The sequence below is a fragment of the Leptosomus discolor genome, chromosome 2 (assembly GCF_034619465.1).
Source record: "Leptosomus discolor isolate bLepDis1 chromosome 2, bLepDis1.hap2, whole genome shotgun sequence".
NCBI classification, from domain to species: Eukaryota; Metazoa; Chordata; class Aves; order Leptosomiformes; family Leptosomidae; genus Leptosomus; species Leptosomus discolor.
Genome location: NC_141392.1, coordinates 74,143,851 through 74,157,285, shown reverse-complemented (window position 1 = coordinate 74,157,285; position 13,435 = coordinate 74,143,851).

Below are 13,435 nucleotides of genomic sequence, written 5' to 3'. Positions count from 1 at the left end.
AGAAAATGATGTACATTCACCTTTATAAGAACTTAGATGGCTGTCACTAGGTTTTGCAGTTAAAATACTGTTTCTTGGTGATGGCTAGAGTGCCCAGTATATACAGTCTTCCAGTGTTCATTGTTTGCAAAAAGAGATCAGTTTAAAATATGCTAGCTTTCTGTGAGATGACTGAATGATATTCTCTGTATCTGGTAATGCCTGAAGAAAGAGAGATATCATTTTAAAAGACAATCTGACAGATAGTTAAGACATTCAAGAAATATAGATTAAAAAAGTAACCATCTGTCACAATATATTTCCCAGAGCCACAGACCTCCATATCAAGTGCAGTACTTGTGACTTACTGGTGTCTGCTTTACTTTGCTTTATCCTATCGACTTCTGAGTTAAATACCGAAGTTGGGTGGAAGGTAAACTTGGGTAATGTAACAGACAGGGCTTCTCAACCTATAAATGGGGTTTTAATAGCTCTGTATGCTTACAGATTGCTAGGGTTAAGTGTTTCTGTTCTTAGCAGCAGTCTAATTTACAGAAATTGGTATGGACAAACACAGGTAAGGTTTTGTTTTCAGTAAGTAGTGGGAAACTTGTACCATGGTAGTGGGAAACAGTGCTGGTAGAAAGTCCCCAGATGAGGAGCATGTCAGGACACAGATGAGCAGTGTGCAAAGTACCACTGTTCTCCAGCAACTCCCAAAGAGTTGAGTCCTGAACTGCTATAACCTATAAATCACTTCCTTGTTTCTTCTCTGTCTCAGGGTCTGAACAAATCACAGCTGATAAGATGTTCTGGTCCCTGCATGATTCACTCTCCCTCCTGATTCCTTGATTAAACCTTGATATCTCAAGCTAACAAAAAGAAGTGAGCCACTGGCCATCTATGCAAACGCCCTGCCAGTGCTAGTTTTTGCGTATCAGGTGTACCATGTGAAGTGTTATTAAAATAAAGCTGTATCTGCGTAAGACAAATTCACCAATTTATCTTAAATCAAATTTAAACCAAATTTATATTGTAGTGAGGCACTGTATATACACTGTTTCAGTTCAACAGTGGCAGGCAATTTAAACTGATTCTAATCTTTGGAGACAAATCTGATATAAAGCAGCATCCACTTAGTTATTTGTATCAATTAGAAAACAATTTAAGGCAGACAGGGGCAAACTTCTCATATAACTAGTGCCTATCAGTTTGAATTTCCTATCTGATTGAGTCTTGGCAATGAATAAATTGCCAATGAATAAAACCAGGGAAAATAAATGGAATTCTGGAGTCTGTAGACAGTTCACTGCTCAGACGACAAGACTACTTGCCACTCTGTTAGCCATACCAGTGCAAGGGTAAAAAACAAAAACGGTGACCTAAGGATAGATGCGTCTGAGGAGACATGAAGTTGTCAGCATGCAGATGAGATCTTTGGCAATTCTTTTTGGCTTTATTTCCTCTGTGCAGGAATTACCAGCAGGCTGTGGATCAGCAATCTCATTATTGCAAAGTCATGAATGTTCCTTCTCTCCTTATCTGTTCTTAGCGTGGATATATCACAGGTGCAATGTACCACAACAGTTCTTTGCAGCAAAGCAAATCTGAGTGTCAAAGAACAGAAGCAAAGGTGAGCAAAAGCATTTTTACAAAATGGGTCCCAAGGGTTTTCCTGTTACTTCTCATAAATCTAGTCAAAAAAGGTCATAATTTAGAAGTTTTTAAGCAACTATGATTTTTTCCAGGAAACCCACTGAAAGAAAAAAAAAAAAATCATTATCTCTTCCAGATACCAAAATACCTATTCTACCCCACTGACCCAGCTTAATATTACATTCTAGAAACCATATTAATTTCACATTTTAGGACCTGTGATTTATTAGTAGTTGCCTGTAATAAAGTATCATATTGTAGCCAGATGAAAATACTGCATTATATGTACTATGCATATTTTGTCCTTTTACTAGCAACACTGCCTTTAGTAAATGAAGCAAGTTCTTCTCTACACCTTTCTGCCATCTTTGTTTCCGGAGCCACTAATGTTGATGTGCTGGCTGTACACTCACTTCTCTGCCAAGATTCCTATTTCCTCACCTCACCCCACTTGATAAGCAGATTTCTTCAGGAATATCACATTCATGAAGGTGGTGCCTAGGAGATCAAAGCATTTGAAGGGCAGGCTGAAGCATGTTTCTTAGCACTGAAGTGACTGAGGAGCAAACTAAAACAGAGTTTTTAGGTTCTTGCAGAAGAAAAAAAAAGAGAGGAGGACCATGTTACATTTTTATTCCTCATTAAATTACCCGTGCCATTTTATTTGCTTTTTAATCAGTTTTAGCCCGTAATATGTTAACACATGAGGATTAAATAACAGACATCTTAGAAGGCTGTCTGAGGGCTGGCATGGCCACTTCTGTCTTACTGGCTTCTACAGCACTTCCCTGTTTCCAGATTTGGCTGTGAACCCCAACAACAGGCCAACCGGACCAAGAAAAGTATCTTCTTCATGCACCATCCTCATCTCCTCAGTCCCTTCCTTGGTTTCTGTGCAGGTCAGTGGGTCCCTTGGCACATCCATCAGAATGCCATTCTGGGCAAAGATGAGACAGGCAGGGGAGTGGGAAGTGCCACATAGACAATACTGTGGGGACCAGTGTTCTCCAAAGGGAAGAGCAATGTGGTGAGTCAGATCTGCTGAGTACTCATATGATATTACAATAATATGTAGTGTCCATTAGGCTGAAAGTTAGGAAAGAGAAATATGAAATGTAATGGCATAAGACAGCATAATAGAAGGGTTGCCCTCTGAAATGACCAGAAGGAATGACAAGGAAGCAGTCTTCTTTAGCAAGATCATAGCTGAGAGGCTGTCACCAGTTGCATTTTACATATACCCTGACTCTAAATCTAGCCTGATTCTTTCATATTGCCAGACCCAAGTGGGGTCTCTCACTCTTCACAGCAACACAAATTCCAAAGTCTCCTGGTAGGCAGTCACATCTGTATTTTAGGTTCTCTGTGATACTTTCTGCCTGAAGAGATGAGGCAAGTCAAAAAGATGCGTTGATCTGATGAGAGGTGTAGAGGAAGAAAGCTGGTTCAGGGCCTGAGAATGAATTCTTAAATTCCAAGCTTTAGCTAGATTCTCTTGAGCATTTTTTTTCCCTCCTTTTCTTCAAATGTGATTTACTTTAGCCTAAATATCTACGCAATGAGCTGGTTTAGCACCTAAGCTAATTATAACAGTTGAAGATCTGGACAAGTTACATTCCAGGTGATTCCCAAACTACCTACTTTCTCTGCAGTTTACTTAAATGGCCAAACCTATTTTGAGGGTACTGAGTACTTATTTCTGCTACTGTATTTATGTCAGATGTTTTAACAGTCCTAAATATATCTTAATTCTCCCAAGAGACCTAGGTTTTAAAAGCAAAATATAGCAGAAACCAAAGGCTCTGGTTCTGACATGAAAAGCAAATAACAGAACTAAAGCTCATATCTTTTTTCCAACTCAGTTATTTAATACTCCGTCATGGACAGTATGAAAATTTGAGGTTACTCTGTCATACATAACCTGATGGTCTAACTGTTCACTACTTTACTCTCTATAGAGTCCTGAATTACAGCAGAATTTAATACTGTCCATGAAGTGTCCCTTGATTCAGATTTTTAGGTGGCAATTATTAAACATGCTGAGGTATTGATATGCAGCCTTCACAACCATATTTTTGAACCATAGGATAAACATATGAAGCTGCATCTGCCTGCCTTCTATTCTAGGGGTGGGAGAGAAGTAGCTACAGATTTGTTTAGCGAAAAGCTAAAGGAACAAGGGTTTTCAGATTCAGCACTTAAAAAGAGGAGATAGCAAATTTACCAGTTAGGAGAATCCACCAATGCAGTTGGTGCATTTTGGACAACTGGCGGATTCTCTACATTGTGTAATGGTCAGGGACTTTCCAAAGACTGATAAAGACTTATGCCAAAATCTGACATTTTTCAAGAGAAGGAAAACAAATCAAGTAACATTTCTTGGTGCTTTTTTAGAAGAAAAATATTGACTTCCATTGCGTCTGAAGACAAGTTTTAAGCTGTTACTCTAAGCTTTGAAGTGACTTTCTCAGGGGCCTATATTTCACAGCAAGTGGATATATAAAACTGAAACTTTATTAGTGGGAAGTGTTGGGCTTTTTAATTATTCTGCTGTTTTTAGTCAGGGCGAAGTCTGTGTCAGTGTGCATTCTGGAGTACAGGAAGAACTCGCTGTACTTCTGTCCCTGCCAGCTCTTGAAGTGGTACAGACAACTAGCTGAGTCATCTTCTAAAAAAGAGAAAATGCAGTCACCAGTTGGATGCTACTAACCAAATTCGACAGATGTTCCCCCCCAAGTCTGCAGCTGAAAAAGCAGAGAGAAGGAAACCGCTGGTAGAGACTGTTACAGTTTCTCAGAGTCAGATGATAGGATGAAAGGCCAATAGGTTTCACTAAGATTATCCACTCCACTAACCTACTTCTTTCTGTTTAGGGAGATTTGGAAAATTATATTTTGTGTTAGAATTTGCCCAAGGAGGCATGTGAATGAATTAATTCATTTTTTCAAATCCCTACCTTACTGCTGTGGTGAGTAAAAAGTGGTGGTTTTGATATGGTCTCTAGCAATTATATTTCCTATTACCTAATACTGTAGCATCATAAGCAGATAAAATGCTGACACATTTGGACTGCTTTGCTAGCTTGCTCCTGGGGTGTGTCCACATGAGAAGACTACAGGCCATAAAACCTTGCTTGTGTCCATGCTCTACCCCCAAGGGTTGATACAAAATAGTTCATTTATAAGTAGGTAACTTAGCGTACAGGGTACCCTGAGAGAGGAGCTCTATCAATGTGTCTGGAAAGACTTTCCTCAGCTCTTTTTTTTTTCTTTTCACATGAATGCTCTGTGACCCCTCTATTCAGTGTGACCCCTTCATACAGCTCCTCAGCACCTACTCCAATCTCAATGCGTCAATATCTTCTAGCAAGAACACTGGTATATGTGATAGAACATGATGGTGGGAAAGATGAGAAAGGAACAAAAGATTTCAAAAACCTCAGAGGAGGGAGCAGCATACTCACACCCAAACTACTTAAGTGCATTTTGAGGTCCATGTCACCTATCAAGTGCCAGTCATAATCTCAGGTCAACTGCTCCAACATAACTGAAGCATAATCAAGTCCCTGCTGTCAAGACTTTGTTCACCATCTCTGACATTTCTGGGAGTACGTATTGTGTGATGACAAACACAAATGAATTTCCAGATGGTCATGACTCACTGCTAAGTGAAGGAACCTGAGTGATAAGTGGATAGGAGGAGATGGTGGAGGACAGCTGGTGGCAGGATGCAGTGTTACCTGCTGACTTTTGTGGAGAAGACTTGGAGGATTGGACTCTCTGGTGAAAGGGATCTTGCTGCTTGCTTCCTGTTGTCATCTTTAGGGTTTCTGTGGTCAAGGCCATGGCTAGGGAAGGTCCCTGTTGCACGAGTTTAGTGCCCCATCTGCTGCTTTGTGGATACTCTAAATTCTTTTCTCTGCCACTCAACCCAGAGTTTATCGCTGACCATTTGGTTTTCTTTCTCCCTATTCCCACATTCACACAGAGGCTGCACAAATTGCCCTCTGCTGTGGAACTCCTGAAACAATTCATCTGAAGTAGGAAAGCCTTCTTACCCTGAGCAGTTATAACTTTTGTCCTTAGTCTCATTACAGCCTTTTTCTGCTTCCATGAGCACTACCTCCATGTTTGTGTATACTTGACTGGGACATCTACACATCGATAAACTCAGGAATGAACCAACTCAGGTCTACCTTGGCAAAGCTAGGCTCTTACAAAAATCTCCTCTAGAAAAAGGCTCTTGATAAAGCATTTTAGTCTGAGTAGCAGGCTGAAGACTTACCACACGTGGCTCAATTCCAAGTGAGCTGATTTTTAAGAACAGTGTCTCATTCTTGCAGTGGGGCTTGGTGTGAAGATGCCGTGATTGTATTACAGTGCCTTGTGAGGTGTATAATGGTGAATTTGAACCCTATGTGGAGAAGGAGACTACACTTTCAGAACATATCTAGGTGTTTTTGGAAGCACTGTAAAGACTAGTTGACCATCAAGTTTGCCTTGCAGGTAATAAACAGATAATAAAGATAATAAAAGATAATAAAGAATCACTCTATGATGTTCTCAAATAGTTTTCCAAAAGTTAGGTATTTAGTCTTGGAGCCATCATAAGGGAACTTTTACAGAGCTGTATTCATCATTAAGTTAACCACCACAACTGTCCTGTCTAACATAGCTTCTTGATTTAAATAATGTCCTTGCAGTAGGAAGGAAAATCTCTGAAAGAAGCTGTTACAAAAGAGTCTTTGAAGTACACTTCTGGCAGTACTTTTGCTGTTAACAGACATGTAGAATAGAAACAAAGGACATTTGTTTGTGTGTCATACGAATTCTGAGGTTGGAAATTTATTGAGTTCCTAGTTCTTCTTCTTCGAGAGAAAGAAGTAATAAAAAAGGAAGGAAAGAAGAAATTACCCCCAAATTCAAAAATAATTTAAAAAACCCCAAACAAACAAAAAACCTCAGCATTTTTTCTTACATCCATAACGATAGTTGCTAAATATTCACCTCCACAGCTCTGCTTGAGAGAATGTGTCCTTATGTATCTATGTTAATAATGTGTTATTTGTAACATAAAAAACCCTTTCATAAAAGATATTTCCCCAGGCACAGTAGCATCATATGACCAGATGACCAGGCATGTGAACAGCACACATATGATCTCATGAATATGTCCCCCACCCTTCAAATTAAAGTTGGGGTTCCTGAGCCCTGTCCTGCTGTCTGAGCTTCATGTGTCCTTGGCTCAACCTCAGCTTGCACAGGTGGAATATCATTGGTAGGTATTCTAAGGTTCTTTTCGGACTCAGAGTTGGAGAAATTTGGTGGTATATTGCAGTCATTCCTCTTCTGTCTCTGATGAGCAGTGATAGAAGGGTGTTGACATTTAAAGCATTATCAATGGGTAGCTAAGTTGGTGCTCACTGAGAAGGATGTGGGAAATTTTCCTCAGAACATTTTTAGTTAAGGTTCTGAAAGAGCAAGCAGATGCCACTACATCTGTTACATCCTCTTCCCGTGTTTGAGTTCATCTCTCCAACCACATTAGCTGGAGATTTCATTCTGAGGGAATTTTGAGGGAAACAGCAACAAACACAGATATTTCCCTTCACCTCCCAAGCCTTTAGGATCTGTAGAACAAAGAAATAACCTTTAAAAGATGCCAATATGTCTTACAGCTTGCTTGCCAAATCTAAACTGTGCATATGTTAACTATTAATATTTACGCATGGCATGCAGGAGAGACTTATTTTAATACATTTTGGGTAAATGGCTAAAAATGTGTGTGCTAACAACAACGTGGCTGAGAAACGTAGGAATCTAAGGAAATAAATAGCTCTTCTCCTACATGGGAAGTGTAAGAGACAAAATGCATTGCATGGTTTATACGGCCAGTTTCATAAAGAGAATGGCAAAGGAAACAAGCACTAAATAACTAAGTAGGAAGCAGTATTTCTTCATAATACTTCTCTCAATTATGGAATAGTTATAGGTCGTTCATAACAAGAAATGTTATGTTTGATGCGTTATTTATTTTGTAGAAGTAATTCAACCATTTTTTAATATATGTTTAGCATGTTGAATCAGTCTTTCTGGCTTTGAAATACTTCTATGTATCTATTAGTAGCATTGTTCTCATCATCACATGCTTAGAACATACAAAATTAGGGCCTACGAGCTATGAATCGTAATTTAAAATAATATTTGAGCTCTGTTGCTGATGTTGATTTATCAAGGCAATAATTTTCAATGGCTGCACAAGTTCTTTTTTTTTTCCTTTTGTAGCATTCATACTACATAAATCCCAATGGAATAAATTCTGTGTTGCAGCCAATGGAATAAAACCAGCACAGTGTTTACAGTTATTTAAGTGCCAAATATCGGGGAATCTGTTACAAAAATCCCCAGGAAACTCTGTTAGGAGTCAGGAGGATAGCCACATGATAAAGGATAGGCTGGGGAAGGGAACACTTATTTCATAGTTACACACTGAGCAATACCTCCCTGTTTAATTCCTTTAAAGCAAGGTATGCACACCAAGAAAACAAGCAATTAAATCTAAAAAAGGGATACTGGACTACAGAGACAAAAACAGGCACAGCATAGGACTCCTCCTTATACTTGCTCTTTCAGTGTCGCTTTCTGTAGAGCTGCAACAAAAGACTTGAACAATGTTGCTTTTCTCTCCTCCAGAGCCATCCTGTGTCTGTAATTTAGGTGGCTTCTGGTAGCTGGAAAGGTGTGGGAGAGTGTCTGAGGAAGAGGAAGGAAGCCTCTTCCTACAGGTGCAGTTAGAAAAACAGATCAGCCCTACCAAAGGTTGCAGTCGCCACCTCCTCCTCAGGGCCTCAGGACATGCTGATTTTCTTGAGCTGCCACTGGACTCCTCCACAAGTTGATTCAAATTGCTTAGTAGAAGAGTAAGCTTGCAAAGGCAGCAGGCAATTTTGTGTTGGATTTGCAAATTCAATTCACTCATAGGGGAATCCTGTGTGTGGAAGAACTGACACAAGGGACGGGGTCACACTGTGTGCCTGGGAATGGGGAGAGGAGCATGGTCAGGTAGCGCAAGAACAGAGTAATGGAGGACGTCAGGGGATAGAGGAGGAGGGAAGAGAAAGGGAGAGAAGGAGAGGTGGTGAGACCTAGGGACAAGCAGCTGTTAGTGTGAGAAAACCTTCAGGATCATCAGAAATGCAACTTTACTGCCTTCGCTTATCAGTGTCTCCAGTATCCCAAGTGCTCCCTCATCTCTACTAATTTCAGGACTGGTCACACATCTGTATAACTGTCTTGCATAGGAAAAGTTTTATATCTCTGGATTTGAGCCAGCTACCCTCTTCAGTGATTTTTGGTGGTGTTAGAGCCTTCTCTGCCTGTCCACATGCAGTGAATTATAGCTTCCCAGTGAGGAGATTAATACCCTGTGACACAGCTCACCACCAACTATGACTGGCTGCTGCAGAATCTGTTTTTAATTTCACCACTTCTAGGATGAAAGAAGAAATCGCAAAGCTTAACTCTGTCAGCATTTGTAGGGCCAACAATTAGGGACAAAGCTGCTTACATTTCCATTATCGTAAAAAATTTCCTCCCCCGTGAGCATTCTGTGTGCTAAGCTATCATACAGATGGGGAAAGGCAGCTCGAGAAATGCCTTAGAGGAAAGGTTCTGGAGAAACTACAGTCAGCACCAGCTTTCAAGAGAAGGCTGTGGCTGTGGGTCCCAACCAGAGACACTTTCTTGGAGACCTTTCTGAGCATAAGATCACATTTCAGGTGAAGCTCTCTCCTTTGTGTTTCTTATTAGCTGGCTTGCCATCAAGCTGGTTTCCTTCAGACAGCCCCCATTCACCGTGCAACCTGATATTAATCCAAGTCCCAGCTACCTTATTTCCCTTACTCATGGTGAAGGAATTCTTACTCAAGGTTACTCAAAGGTTCTGTTTTCAGAACCTTTTTCGAGCTCCTGAGCTGTTGTAAGCTCACCAAGACTGCATGGCAAGCTTTTGTGTTTGCTGTAGGATCAAACTGCAAAGTCTGCGTCTATAGCAGCAAACCAAACAGTTCCAGGGTGTGTTCCCAGACGCTGCAGCTCAAGTGTCTGTGCTGTACAACTGCCAGTTGTTGCTGGTTTTGACCCCAACTGGTCATCAGTCTTCCAAACATAAGCCTTGGGCATGGGTCAGAAGTTAGTATGGTTATGAACCATTTCCAATAGGCAGGTTGGATGAAGCCATCCAGTTTTGAAGGGTAGGGGTAATTTTATGTTATGAACGTGGGCTGTACTGTTCCAATTGCCTTCAAGGCCACAGAACTGTCCTGGGCTTGATTAACTTACTAGAAAGAGACACAGGAAAAGAACCGATTGTATTTTGGGCTTCCTGTGTTAATGCACAGCATTTAGTATTAGTGTTTAATTTGGACAGAACCAAGCCTAAATAAAGGTCCCTCATGCATAAAGTCTACCTCTTTGCAGGTTTTGTTTCAGAAGAGTCACACAGAGTGGTTTTTGTGTTGCTGCCTCATGCATTAAAAGGGACATTTTTAAATTAACTTGACAACATAGTTAACCAAAGTGTTTCATGCCAGTGGGGCATAAAATGGTGTATTTTGTATATTTTGAAAGCCATAGAAAACCATAGAAAATGTTAAAGCTCTCCTTCTTTCTTTTTCATTAGGAGGAAGAGACATTATTTTATTATTTTTTATTCTCTTTGTTGTCCTTAGTGTCAATTCTAACTTTAAAGTCAATGTCTTCCATAAGACTGCTAATGATTTTTTTCCCTAGACTATACAACCACTTCTTTAGACTGTACTTCTTTTTAATTGACTTGCTTAGCTTTCTTCCAAAAGCTTCTTTTCTTTTCTTCTCCCTTTCTTTTGGAATTCAGAGAGGGCAATTTGGACTGATTTCAGTCTCATAGATTTTGGAAAGATTCCAGAGGCAAAGATAGGATTAAAACAAACTGGCAAAACTGATTATTTTAAAGTTTTATCTTTTAGTTTAGGCAATTTTGACAATAATGCTGAAAGGATGTTGGGAGACGTCACAGTCCAGTCAGGAAACTGAAGTATAGTGTGTGGTAAGTAAATTACACACTAAGTGACACTGATAAAGGATTTCTGGGGAAAAGGATACCCTCAAAATATTTTCAAATTATTATACCCCATTTTCTGCTCCCACTTACATTGAACTAAGTCTGCATCAATTTCATTAGCTTAACGTCAGTATTGGATTCTTTAATCCCATACACAATTTTGTCATGAAAAGTAAGCTTCATTGGAGTTATTTCAGTGAGAGATATAGATAGTTCAAGCTTTTAGGGAAGGAAGGAAGGAAGGAACACCAGAAGTAGTGAAAGAAGGAACACCAGAAACTGAGGGATCACTGTGACTGCATTTCACCTAAGCAGTGGGTGCGTGGAACAGACTGCTGGGACATCTTCCCTTGAGGCAGCCGGCAGCGTGATCCCAGGTATTGGAGGTGTGAGTGTCCGGGCTTCTTTCCTGTGAGAACTATAGGGAGGGGAGAAAGTGGGCTGAGACATTTCGACATTCCCTGATATCAATATATTGCTTTAAAAGATATAAAAGTAATTCATCAGCTCAGACTAAGCACTTTACATGCATCTTGCATAAAAAGAAAAGGATTCAAGTATGATCCTTAAACCAGGGAGTTTGGATGTAGTCCTGAAATTACCACTTTTTCTGCAACCTACATCATCGCAGTTCTCTGCCGGTGTAGTACTTTTCAGCTTCATGTGCTGATGTCGTCCAGTTGTGAATCAGATATAATATTCTCCCATCATCCAGCTGTTCACTGGGACAACTGGTGTGTGCAGACAGTCCCACATCAGTGCTCCTGGGAGGGAGGCCAAATTAGTACCCTTCAAAGATGATGATGTTCAAAGGCTGTCCTATCCAGTAGTATTTGGGATGATTGCAAAACATAAAATTACATTTTAACAAACTTGCAATGAGGGAAGCTGGGGTGGCGTTTCAGTTTACCTGCATGCTTCCCAAGAGATGTGTCTTTTCTTCTTACCTGTGACTTTACTGTGAATTTTTTCAAGTACCACCTCCCGATTGTACAAAAAAAGAAAATTCGAGGCCTCTTAGGAGTTTTCTGTTCCTTAACGCATGAATATGCTAGAATATATAGCTGGACATTTGTAAAGCTAGGAAAATACAAATAAAATGGCTTGCATTAATCCCAGGTGAAATGTTGGCTGTCATGAGAACTGAGTTTTGTCAAAGGCAAACCTTGAAGCAACAGGATATATTAGTGAATATCTATAACCAGCCAATTTCATAGCAGAAATGTGTCATTTCTTTGTAATAAACCTAATTTGATCATACTTGAATCCTTTTCTTTCCATGCGAGGTGTACATTAAATGAGCTGATGAGTTACTTTTATATCTTTTTGCAGCATTAATAAATGCAGCAGCTCTTTTTCTTTCTGTTTTTGCCCCCTAAAAGGTTCCCCGTCACTACACACTTTCCTTTATTCTCCAAAGATTAAACATGTATTTGATTCACACTGGTTGAGGCACCTTTTTTAAGCCTAACATTTTTCCCCATATAGACTAACCCTGCATTTATGTTACTAAGTAACAAAAAACTACAATAGCATAAAGTGCAGACAGCAAAAAATGGTAAAGGCGACACCTCCTCCCCAGCTTTTGAGGAGGGCAGTAGGTGCTGTTTTCTTGCCTTTGTCTTCTCATTGTTCACAAGCTCCAAGTTTGTCGCCTGTTATCTTTCACAGGGCATGAGTTTGGCAGAGTCCAAATGCCACACACTGCTATTTTTGCCAGCAGGAGAACTCCTGGGTCTCTGAATGGATGTCTAGAAAAATTTATTTTTATGATATTTAGGTTCAGCTGCCTCTGTGGTGGAAGCCTGCTGTGACTGTTTGAACAGTTTGCAATGAAGACGGCATAAGAAATAATGTTCGCTGTCTCCCTTGGGAATGTAGGGAATGCACCTGCCTGTTAGATTTCTCAGAATTTAATTCAAAGAGTGAAGCGGTCTGCCCAGCAGTATACCCCTTATCCTCACAATTTAAAGTACATAGTCCCTTAGGTTGTTGAGGTTATGTATTTACTTTTGCTTGTTGTTCACTCTTGACTCTCCAAGGATTCCTCACCATCCAAATGAACTCCTGAAATAGATATCATATCTGCTTCTCTCTTCCTGGTAAGTGGTTTGGACATTTTATGCATAGATTAGCGTTCCAGCACCACTGGGACTCTGCTTGAGATGGCTGAGTTCAGATGCACAGCTCTAAGGGAGCTGGGTGGATTATTTTGGGTGACTTCAGCCTTCACATGGCTGTTTGGTTAGCTCAAGCAGCACTACTACTTTCTTACTTGGTGTATGGCTTGGCATTCTAATAGAACAATGAGGCAAATCCTTGACTCATCCTTAACTGGCACAGGCCCTTTGATTTTGGTAAAATAATGGTAAAGTGGGAAACTGTCCAATACTTACCCTACCTTGAAGCTGCTTGTCTAGCTCCAAATTGCATTTTCTCAGGCTATCAATATTCCGGTGTAATGGATTTGAAAGAACTAAGCACAGTTCTAGTGCTAAGCATAAAACTGATTTTTTCAAGTTTGTTTTTTTTTTTAGTTTTTTGTTTTTGTTTTTTTTTTTTTTTTTAAATGAATGACTGTTTGCATGTACAGTGTTACAACTACATCTCTGCAACTTCTTGCTGGAACAGGCACAATTAATAGGCTTGCCAGACATTTAGACCTAGAAAAAAATACCATTCTGTATCCAAAATACAACAC